Below are 12,574 nucleotides of genomic sequence, written 5' to 3'. Positions count from 1 at the left end.
GTTGTCTTAATATGACCACTGCTCAACTGGACCCAATGTGAAACGAAGCTAAAATATGCCCTCTGGTGATGGTTGAGGGATGTGCAAAACTTCACCTTCAGAAGTGATGTCAATGGAAACAAATAAGGCCAATCACGTGACCTGAGACAGGCTGCTTTTCCTCCTGATTGGTTTTGGGAAGTGCAACAACAAGACCACCCCAAGTTTTCGAGATAAACGCTGACCAAGCCGAAGGCTTCGAAGGATGGGTATGTCTTCCCCGCCCCTCCGACACAGTTAGATTTGAGTCTTTTCATTAATTTGATAAGTCCGACGAAATTGACTCTACACTCTACATTAGTGTTCAGTCAATCAATTTTCTATAATGGCCTACTTCGGAGCAAAAGCCACAAAAATCCAGTGCAGCGCAAAATGGGATTTAGTGTAAAATAGCCTAAATATTTGAACTTGTGTTCTTCCACTCAGTATACCACAGTGATTTTGCAGGATAATGTGTTGGTTAGAGATTAGTGGCAATATTTTGAGAAACATGGTAATTAGCGACGTCACCAAGTAGGTTAAACTGAGTAAAGGCCTTATACATATAGGGGGAAAGCAGAGACCTCTTCGTAGTTAAGGCAGAGTTTAGGTGTGAAAGGTTGACCCCTGGTGGTAGGCAAAATGCAGTGCGACTCTTCAGCAGGAATAAACAGCAACACAATAAAACAGATTTGTCTTTTTATTCACGATATTAAACAGCAGCATCACTAGCATACTTATTTAAAAATAGGCCAATACCCGTTCCACATAACTCAGGTTAAGACAGTTAAATAAAGGTGAACTGTTGATTTTGCAAGGTGAAAGGCATACATACTTGTGCCTGAACTCGTCGGCTTTGCTATTACTACATTACCATTATATGAATTAAATTCAAAATGTAATTTACATTGTTTATTTTATTTTATTATTAGGCCATTTTATTTGATATTCTCATTAATAATGGGCCTTAGTCAACGCAACAGTAATAATGACCACAAACTCCTCTTTTCACGACGACAACATGTACATGTATAACCTTGTGCTCGTTGTCTCCGGTTGGCCTAATTGGATTCACTCACAGACAGGCCCTCTATTTGAAGTCGGTGTCTTCGGAGTGACTGAAAGTAACACTGCCCTCCCGTGGCAGCATTAAGCCCTGCGCTCTTTGATGAGTTCTTAGAGGAGCTCCTTGAGCTTGAGTAGGCCTGCAGATTGCCCCTGGATTTCTTTTAAGTCCTTTTGACATCTCTCTTTTCTCCAGTGTAGGATTAATCTCGACAGTGTATTGACGTGGACTCTTTATAAGAGAAAGCCAAAGGACTTAGTGGAGGGATCTGACAGACGAATAGCTCTTGAACAGGATTTTTGCAGCATATCTCACCGACCAATTTCCCTGCATTGAGCCAGAGAACAGTTAATTTTTCATAGCCTGCTGTTTTCAGCCTCAGAGTAAATGTAACATCCATTTGCCTACAATATCCTGGCCTTGTCACTTTGGAGTAGGGCTTTATTTCATGCTCTGATACATGCTGCCATCTCCCCCAACTGACAGAGAACAATCTCCCATCAGCCAGAGAGCGGCTCGGCTGACGATTAAAAGCACATCCGCTTTCCCCCCGTATAGAAAATGCTTATATGTGTAAACTTGGTTTTGGGGGGGGGGGGGTGGCTAAGTGAATGCCTTTGTGCATATGAATGCAAATTTGCTCGCGAAAACAGGCATAAGGAGATTGAGATGATAAACTTTGATTTGCATGTAAATTGTTTCTTTTATTCTGCATTTGTTGACTGCCAGGTCCCCTTTAGATTGAAGCAGCTTGAGCTTTTGTTTGGATCTTTGCCTCTGTGTGTGTATGTGTGGAGGGATGAGTGTGTTTGTGTGTGTGTGTGAAGGGATGAGCGTGTTTGTGTTTTGTGTATGTTGAGAGACAGAGAGACAGAGAGAGAGAGAGAGCTTGATTGCAAACATAGTACACTGGCATCATTTGTGTAGATAGAATGTTCAGGCTTTCAGGCTACACCAAACAGTGAATAAGGAAATGCATATGTTTGCACTTTGTCTGTGCATACATTAGGATATGTTGTAGAGTGTTGTAGAGAAAACTGCATGTTTTTGTCACTGACAACTTGTATTAACAGGAAAACATACATTTGACAGATGTCACCATCTGACTACATGCCATTGCCAGATATGTATTCTGTTCATGTGCCATATAATTAAAAGCCAGAACAAGTTGCCATCCGCTTAGCTATTCTCAGTGTCACATCAGTGCTGGGAATTGACCAGGCAGGGAATGAAGGCCCAGTCCTCTTGCCCAAGTCCAGCTGGCCCTAGAACAGGACAGTCTATGCTTGGTTCAGAAGGATGGACTTGCTCTGATGTCCCATCTACATGTTGGCCCATAGAATATTCATTGGAAGTGGTCAGATGTTATGTTAAATCAATAGTGAGTCAGTTCTCTGTATGATTCCTTTATGATCATGAATGACAAGTATGGTCACATCTGGATTGTCATGGTCTTCTTGGGCTGCTGTGGAGAAGATCCAGCTGGAGGGAGAAAAGTTGGGGGGTGGATGTGGGGGGCTACAGGAAGTCTGAAGTCTGACATGATCATTATGCAAAACCCTCTCAGCAAAGTTTGAGAGGGACTTTGATTAATAATAATGACACAACTGTTTGGGTGTGAAATCAAAGCTGCATCTCAAAATGCTCTCTCTTTAAAGTGCAGCTTAAGTCCAATAGTAAAAAGTAAAAAGGCAAAAATCAAAATACCCCTACGAAGCTAAGAAATGCTGGACATAACAATTCTGCATTGGCATGCAGTATATTGTTTTAAGTAAAAGTTAATTACTTTAAGTACTTTGTTACTACAAAGCATGACATATAATAAATCTCTGATAGAAATGTTCTGATAAATTATTGAATGTAAATCCATTATCTTCGTCATCCTTTATTTATGAGTGCATTAGGCAGCACGGTGACTTTAACACTACAGGGTAATTATTGTTCCATAGTCTGTCACTGTTCTGTCATCGGATGCAACTACTGAGGCGAGAGACGATGAATCAGAGCATTGTGGGTGTATGAATTATTTTTATTTAATGTCTTTTTTCTTCACTGCCGTCTCTCTGTTTCTCTTTTAACGGCGGCTTGTAAACGCTGATGAAATAACGCGCTCCATTATATGCTGCGAGCGCGTGGATGTCTCCTGTGGCCCTCCTCCATCTCAATAATAGGTCAACAGCTGTATTTAAAAAATTAATCACATTTCTTGGCAGTCGCAAAGGTTAGCTGACGCGCTCGGAGATGCAATTGGAACCTCAGATCAGCGGAAAAATCTCAGAGGAAATGTGAAGTGCCGCCTTTGATGAGAACAGCATGTAAATGATTTGTGTGTGTTTATGGGACACGCGTCTCCGTGTGGGCTCTGTAGCGCCATGCGCGAGTCTGCAAAAGCTCAAGCTTCCAGTTCCTAACGCACGAGAGCACACTAGCCACAACAATCTGAATCTGCCATGCATCACAACCAACACCAACTGGACCTCAGTGAGATGGCATTTATCAATTTTAGCTATCAAAGTAGTTTAAATAAGGACGAATTAGCCGAACGGAAATCCAAAATATAAGCACACCTATCTTTTCTAAGGCAGCTTCTGGACACACAGGTTTGATACTGATATTATTTTATACCTTCAATAAATTACTCTGGAACATACATCAAGTACAAGTGTGTGGACACAGGGATGACATGTATGGATACTGTGAATTGGTTTTTTAATTACTGTAAAATGGGTGAATTTTACAGTAGCATTCTGACACATTTTTTTGTGAGAGCTGTGATTATAATGTTTCCTGTATCACTGTTATTCATTATTCATACCCATCACCACCATATAAGCTTGACCATGTCTGTAGCGGTTTGGGTCAGAAGAAGCTCACTAAACATTTAAGATAATTTGAAGAGGATTCTTTTGCACCACTTTGTTGCAGGTGATTTATCATGTAGTGTGAGCCAACCTCCCCAGTAGTGAAGCAGAAGCGCTACCACTCTCTACTATGACTACTCTCATTTTGAAATGCATGAGCCTGATACCGATGCTCAGTTTTTAGGCCACTGCAGATGTACTGGAGATTATATGGAATGGGTGTAATTTGTCATCAATGAATGAGGTGATCAGTGTCTGTTTCTCAGGCTTTTAGAGCTCAGTGTATAAGTAATTCAGAAGCTTTCCCACTGAAAGTGTTAAAGCAGAATTTGGGAAAGTTTGTCGAAATCATGTCAACTGCGGGTCCCTAGCTTATTCTGCTCTTGTACGTTGCCAGAGTGGCTCTGATGGGTTGTCAGAAGTGTGAAAGTGGAGTTTGTGTCCTTCACATGAAAAGCTTCTCTCTCTCTCTCTCTCTCTCTCTCTCTCTCTCTCTCTCTTTTCAGTGTAGAATGTGCCCCTGGGCTCTTTTAGCCTGTCTGTGATGGAGAAGTGAGGATTTTCGGGGTCCAGTCCCTGAGAGTGCAAATCCCTCTCCAAACATGACGGGGTGGAGATGCTCTCTCTCCGGGGGACCAGCGCTCCTCGCCCGCGGCCCTACCTGGCTGGCACTAATGTATTCAAACCTGTGTGTGCTGTCTTAATAACATGTCGCGTGTGTGCTTAGTGACGAGATTACCTCATCAGTGCACCAGCAAGGGAACTGCGCCCGCCTGTCTCTCATAGTCAGGGCGCTCAACATGTCTCCCTTCTCGGCGGCGAGCTTCCTTGATTCACGGAAATTGTAATACATCCAGGTAAGCACGCTTAATCTGCTTTGGGTGTGTGGTGGAGAGCACGCAGTGTTTGATTCGATTTGATGTGTATCTGTGGCACCAACACTCAACATCAAACAGCAAATTTCAACAGCTGGCCCCAATATGAGTTTTGAAATGTTTTTTTTTTTCTTCTCCTCATTGTACTTATGTCTGCTCTCACCCAAAGTAGTTCAAACAAATCCACCCCGCCCCCTTTTCACCTCCGCGAACCTGCTTCCTGGAAATAAATAATACCTTTAAAGCTCAATATGGCGCTGTTATGCTTTTTTCCTCCTCTGTCACAAATTCCAGACAAAAGTGAATATCCTGCACTCTGTCAATAACAATATCAGCACAGGGCCAGGGAGTGCAGAGGTGTGATTTAATAAAGCTGTGACACTCCACCCCCCCCCCCCCCCCCTCCTGTTTAACCCCTCACCCCTGTTCTGTGTCAGTACAAGGGGGGTGTTCAGTTTCACACAGTTCTCAGATGATCCCACCTCACCCTCGATCACATCTCACCTCACCCTCCCATCTCCCAGCCCTAAACACATCCACCGCACAGCATGGCCATTGTCCACCATTTGTGTCCGTGTCAGAGGATTGCATCCCCGTCATGCAAACTCTGAAGTGGGGGCCTTGTTGGAGTGTGCCGTTGGCAGAGCCTTTGCGTGTAGCACGAGCATGGCTATGCTGTGGCGTGTGATGGGTGGAGTGAGACCCCGCTTTGTGTATATGGCAGGGTTCCGTTCGGGCCGGCAGGGGTGCCTCCTCTTATTCCTGGTGTACATGATCTGGGCCCGACCCGAAGATTCCAGCGCGCCCTAATGCACCCCATAGCACGGCACCTCTCCCAGCCGGTCATGTTTTCAGGATATTGAGAAAGACCTTTGTCAGGAAAGGGGAGGCCCGCAAGTCCTTTGGGGAAACTCTCGGATCACTGCTTTTAATTACTGCCTCACCTTTGGCTTACCAAGGTAATGCTGAAGCCAATTTAACTGGTGGCATGATGTCTGTCAGGTGCCTGTTTAAGTTTTTTTTGTGAACGTGTGTGTGTGTGCGTGTGTGTGTGTGTGTGTGTGTGTGTGTGTGTGTGTGTGTGTGTGTGTGTGTGTGTGTGTGTGTGTGTGTGTGTGTGTGTGTGTGTGTGTGTGTGTGTGTGTGTGTGTGTGTGTGTGTGTGTGTGTGTGTGTGTGTGTGCATGCATGTTATGAATCACTTTGAGCACACATGTCAAAAAAATCTTGTGCAACAGTATTTTTACATTTATCATGTGTCTCATGCACTGGTTAAAGTGCAAAGATTTCAGTGTAGGCGTGTGTTTGTGTTTTTAATATTTTAATGTTTTTTTTTTTTAAACTTGTGTGTCAGGCAGGGCCAGCACCTGGTGGAACATGCCATATTGGCCATGCAAGAATGTGACAGCGAATGAATCAACTGGGCAGCCAGCCTGGGGTATTAATATGCAAACAGAATAGACGGCTTAAGTTTAATTTATATAATATTCCCAGAAGAATCATTATTATTCCGAGGATCTTGCCAGCAACATTTGGCCTATCAAGAAATTAACTTTGTCTCCTTGCTAAGTACACCAATACATCAAGCCGTAATCTCTGCAATAGATGAATCATATTTCATATTATACAAGACGAATGTATTCATATTTCATATTTTTCTAATTTTTCCTGTCTGCCCATCTGTACGTATTAAGTCTTACTAAGATTAATTCTGTGATCCTATTCGAGCAGGAGGCAGGTGTTTTTCCTAATACAAGTAAGAGTAAATAAGAGTGAGTATCGAGACATAATCCCTCGCATTATTTCTTATATATCCGCAACATATCAGGGACACTGATTTCCCCGTCTAATGGCAATGCCAGATTCACTTTTGTGATCATTGTGTATTTATGTGTGTGTGTGTGTGTGTGTGCGTGTCTGTTTGTGTGTGTGTGTGTGTGTGTGTGTGTGTGTGTGTGTGTGTGTGTGTGTGTGTGTGTGTGTGTGTGTGTGTGTGTGTGTGTATGAGAGATTATGTGTGCCAGAGTGTGATGGGGGGGGTGTATGCCCAGAAATTTCATATGTGCAGCATTGTGAATATCACTGGCGTATGAAATTGCTATGTATGTTGGCGGATCAGAGTGCTAAATCATTTAAGATGTTGGCCTATAGAGGGGGGGATCAGGCTTAGAGCATCTATGCTGAAGGGGGGGCGGCGGCAGCAACAGCAGAGGTGTTGGGGATGCAGGCATGTTTTGGTTTGCTAAGGAAAGGTCATTCTCCTGCATTGTTACCAGTGACCCACATTCCCATCCTAATACCAATACTGCCCATAATTGTTTTTTTTTTTTTTTAAAGTGAATTCTATCCGTTTTCCTTGCTGGGACCAGGTGTTTAATGTGGGGTGTCAGTACTACTGTACGAGGCTTACCTGGCGGCTGGTGATGTGTTATCGGTCAATAGATCTATCGCTTTTACAACCTCTCCTCTTAATTTCACGTGTGTTGTACACTTGTCTTTCCTAAGGCGTTGCAATGGGCCGCAGACGCGCAGAGACAGATAGCTGGAGAGTGCTAATGATCCCACTGTCAGACAGGGCTCACTTCACTTAATCTCTCTGTTCTCTCTCGGCGTGATCAAAGGCGCACTAACGCAGGCCCTGATCGATCCGTGGAGCGGCCCTGCATATGGCACTTACGGTATGCCACTGACGTAGAGATACTCTCCTTTTCTTTTTTTCTTTTTTTAAATCTATCTTTTCTACTGCTGTAATACAGCTCGAGACTGGGGTAAGTCATGCTCAATCAATGATTTTCTGTCACGGGTTGGACTAACTGTTCCAGTGACTTTGTGTGTGTTATTGGACTGGCTGGTTAATAAGAACAGTGAGGATCTTGTCAAGGACAGAGAAGGGCTCAGCCTGTCCTTGATACATGTGTCTTTATTTTCAAACATAAATTAACTTTATATCAGACCAATAGTATAAATATAAAACAAATATCATATCTGGGAAACTATTCTATTCTATACTAGTCTATGGTTAGACACCATCAAATCATGAACGTTTAATTGATTTGTCTAATTGGTTTGTTGTTGCACCTCTGATGGAATGTGCTTTCACCGTCTGGTGGGTAATTTAAAATTTGATATATATATATATATATATAATTATAACTGGAAGCACATTTTGTATACCAATAGGAAGCTGTCTTGAAATACCAGTGCTGAATCCTGAGTGTGGCCCAGCCTCGTTGAAGCTGCTCATGTATGCTGTGCTGGTGCAGCTTGAGAAAGAAGGGCCTGCATGAACTCTCTCTGGCTGCGCTCCTCCGTGGGGCGGCTCATCTGGGATTGGGCTCAGGTCAGCTCCCCACGCCGCTAGCGTATGCAAAGTAATTCATCCTCGGCATTATCCCAATAATGATATATTTCAGGGATTATGAATGGGGATGTTTCCTGCGGTGGAGCTCTAAATGTTATTTAGGAAGTGGTTTTGCGTCGCTTTTGCCCTTTAATCCTGCCGACGGATACACCGCCACCTGTGTGGAAAATGTATTCGAAATTGCGGAGAGCAATTTGCGGCGTATAATCACCTGAGCGATCATTATGCATCGGGAAATGGGCCCACCTTCCAGTCTCATTTGCCAACAGGGATGGGAATGGCTCAGGAATATGTGATGAAGGCCTGTTGGAATTACAAAGAGTTCCAACTTATATTATATTTCTCCTTTTTTGACGTCAATTGATTATGATGCATGAGTATGGTCTAAATACAATTACAACTCATTGAGACATGCTAGCAAGTTGTATGGATTTAATTTTAAGAATGTCAATGTCAAACATTTCATCATTCATAAGCATCAGTGTGCATTGACAGATATTTTTGGCAGTTTTTTTTCGGAAGCACCACATCAACAGGAAAGGAGCTTTGGCACACAAGATGGATTAGTTATTTCTTTAAGATGTGCATCTCTTGCGTGCCTCTCTCTTTTTGGGCACCGCGGAGCCAAGCAGCAATAGAAATAGCAGAACAGTGGGCGCGTTTGTCTGTTGACAGCGCTCTTCAGGCTCCTAATTGATGACTAGTGGGTGCATTTCGGAAACAAGAAAATACACTTGGGGGTATCTGCCGGTCTCCCCCTTCTCTCTCTCTCAGGTTTCCCCCTTTGAAGTGGTGGAAGGGGAGGCTTAGTGGTGACGCTCCGCGTTGCTCTGCGTGAGGGATCCGTGGCGCGCCCACCCGCTTTCCTTCCTCCCTCGATTCCTCCCCAGGACCCCAGTGGCATCTACAAAGGCAACAGTTTGCATCTGAAGAGTGGAAATATCCCGCTGTTCCCCCGTCCCTCTCTCGTTCCCCCTTACTTCTTTGCCAAATGAGTGCAAGGTCTTGCTCACTGAGACTTTGGCGTGGGCCCTAAATGGATGCAGTGTCATTTTAGTTTCTCTGCGTTTTTTTTTTCTTCTTGTTTTTCCTTCTTTGAAACTGCCCTGGTGAAAGCTCTGAGCGGCATGTCAGGGCAGTTTCCCCTGAATAATTTTTAGCAGTGAGAAGCCTGTCTGAACGCCCCTCTCTCACCCCTCTTGCTGACCCCCCCCCCCCCCCCACACACACACACACCCTGGCCCTGCCTGGCCTTCATTACACCTCTGATTGGTTGCACATGGAGGGCCACAGAGAGCGGCCTGTGTGTCTCAGCTCACGCGAAAAGGTGTGCAGAGGAAATTACCGAAGTCCTCTTGTCGTAAGCCGAGTCCCGCGGGGCGATTTCCTGCGTCGGCTTTGCACGCGTGGCCCGGCGTCAGGCCCGTGGCAGGGGAAATAAGGCAGATCTGTGGGGAAACCAGAGGGATTGGGAATGGCAGTCAGTCAGTCAGTCAGCACGCACACAAACACGCACGCACGCGCGTACACACACACACACACACACACACACACACACACAATATCAAACGTATGTATCAGATGAATCATACATTCAAGCATTCACACACAGATACCTCAAACTACTCATTCACCAGTGAACACACAAATGTAAGTGCACAGACATACAGTACATGTATGGTAGTCATTACACACCGGCTCTGGCACTCACACACACACACACACACACACACACACACACATACACACATGTGTACACACACGTCAAAACATACTGTGGCATTTAGTCCATACACACACATGTACACTGGGGCCTCTGAGGAACCTGATACTGAGGGCCCAGGCCCAAGCCCAGGCTCCAGAACCACAGGCTGGGCCTGTTGGGATACCTCTGGGTCTGCCCCGTGGGATCTTTGGTTGAGGGGATCACATATCTCCCTCTACCAAGTCTGACATTCCTCTACACATGTCCGCTACCATGTAGACATTCCAGGGCTTGCATGCTGTTTGTATTATAGGGGATTACAGAAGGAAACCGTGTAATGTAGTGTCAAAATGTCAAGTGATAACTACATTTTATTTTTAAATGGATGCGTTAAATTACTCCAGCATTGGCAAATAATCTGGTGAATTATGTTCTTTACCACAGGTTTTTTTTTTTTTTTTTAGAACAGTGTAGAATGAGAATAAAATGATGGATGCGGTGTGACCTAAAGGTGCCCAGAGGACGGCCACCTCTGGATGTGTTTCTGTTCCCTGTCTCTTTGCCTGTGCGTGTGTGTCGACATGTGTGTGTGCTGTGTGCCCTGGGCAGAGATGAAAAGTTTTTTTTTTTGTGGACTTGTAACCCCTCTCCCCCTGCCGGTAATCACCCCAGAGCCCTGTAATCCCCGGCGCATGCAGATGCCGCCAGGGAAATATTACTGTTCCTAATATTAATCTGCTCTCAAATGCCTTTCAGTGTCTGAGATGAGGCGTCCTCGCGCTCCATGTTCCTGTGGGAATTAAGTGTACTACAAGGGATTCATTGAGAGGTAGATATGCCACCCCTCCACCACCTTCCTCCCTGCTAGTCAAGGATCAAGTCGCACTTAGAGGTCGCGTTGGTGCTTTAAGGAACACCCGCACGCACGCACACGACGCAGCCCCCGTATCTCCATATTTTCATAAACACTCCACATGAAAGGGAAGTCGATGCATGGCAGTGCAGAAGACAAAAATCCGCACACGCAGTCGTCGCTGCCACGCAGTGTCAGATGGGAGCGCGATGAAGGTTAAAGCTGCTTTAAGGTGCTGTGTTTCTGCATCTGTGATACCTGCCTCCACGCCGCCATAAACCTTTTCCCCCACCCCGTGTTTGTTGCTTTTGTTGCAGGTAGACTGCTTGCATGATGTTTCCATCAGCCCGTCAGAAGGGGCCTCGTGCTGCATTAGCCCAAAGGAGGCTGTGAAAATAACGGCTCAGCAGTAGTGTTCATTGCTGTCAATCATCTGACCCTGGTCAACTGTCCCGCCATCAAAGGCCTTAGTACTCACAACTTTTCTTTGTGTTTGCTCAGTTTGGAGCTCTGTGAGGCCTTCTGTTAAACTGCATCACTGTGGAAGGTTCATGTAAATAACCTGAAAAGGACTAATGTTGTGTGAGTGTTTATTGATAGTTCATGGGTTCACATGTAGATGCTGTAGATGTTGTGTGCAACTGTTAAGTCATATCCCAAGCTTTTTTTAAATGTATTATATTGCTGTTATATGTGCTACCTTATGTAGATGACTATATTTCTGTAGGCTCTAGGTTTTTAAATCTCCACAAAATTCTTTTAGACGTAATATGTTTTTGATATACATTGCAGTTCATGAGACACTCTCCATGCAGATCTGTGATACTTATATTAATATTTATCGTCTTCATTATATTCAGACAAGCTGCTGTCCGTCAGGGAAGCCTGGGATCCGGGGATGCAAGCCCAGACTCCCCCTGAGTGCACAAACAGCACCTTCTGTTTATGAGTCAATGTCCTCTCTGCGCCGATGGCTCAGGCATGTACTTGCGTGAAATGTTTTTTTCTTTTTTTTTCTTTTTGCCTTTTTGAGTGCTGCTGGAATTGGATGCAGCCCTCTGTTTTATTTTCATTCTACTCTTTCTCTCTTTCTTTCTCACGCTCTCTCTCTCTGTTTTTTTTCTGGTGTATATGCAATCTGGGTGAGAGGGGGGAGACGAAGGTGAGCAGCTATCACTGGAGTGTGAAATCTGCTGGCAGGATTGACAGCTGGATGACGGATACCTGTGAAATACACTCACACTTCAGAGGGGAGGGAGACCAGGGGATTATTCTCAACGCTCCATACAAAAACATTATCAGTGACAGAACTGAGGGATTGCTTCCCCCCCCACACACCTTTCTCTTTCTTGCTCTCTCTCCCTCCTCCCTCCCTCTCTCTCTCTCTCTCTCTCTCTCTCTCTCTCTATCTCTATCTGAAAAAAGAGAAAGAAAGAAAAGAGTATGTGCAAGAGAGAGTGAAAACACTCTGAAGTTGATCTCAGATGTAACAATGGGAAAACATCTAGAGGCCTCGGACCGATATTGTCTTGATTTGGCAGGGAAAGCATGCTCAATTATGAATGTGTGTTTGGGGGGCTGTTGCGTTTCCAGAGCGGAACAGTAGGGTGATGCCTTTTAATGGAAACCCATTCTTTTGAGACAATGCTGTCTGCATTTGCATGCCTTATGTTTGTGTACTGAATTTATGTAATATCCCACCCCTCCCCCCAACATCCTTTTTTCTCTTTTCTCCACTCTTCGCACAGACACCCACGCTTTCTGATTTTCTTGCCAGATCAAAGACAAAGTGGATTGGTAAGAGCAACTTGAGTGATGTTTGCTTTTTAAATTCAA

Source organism: Clupea harengus, chromosome 6 (genome assembly GCF_900700415.2).
Source record: "Clupea harengus chromosome 6, Ch_v2.0.2, whole genome shotgun sequence".
NCBI classification, from domain to species: Eukaryota; Metazoa; Chordata; class Actinopteri; order Clupeiformes; family Clupeidae; genus Clupea; species Clupea harengus.
Note: the sequence above shows the minus strand (reverse complement) of the source record.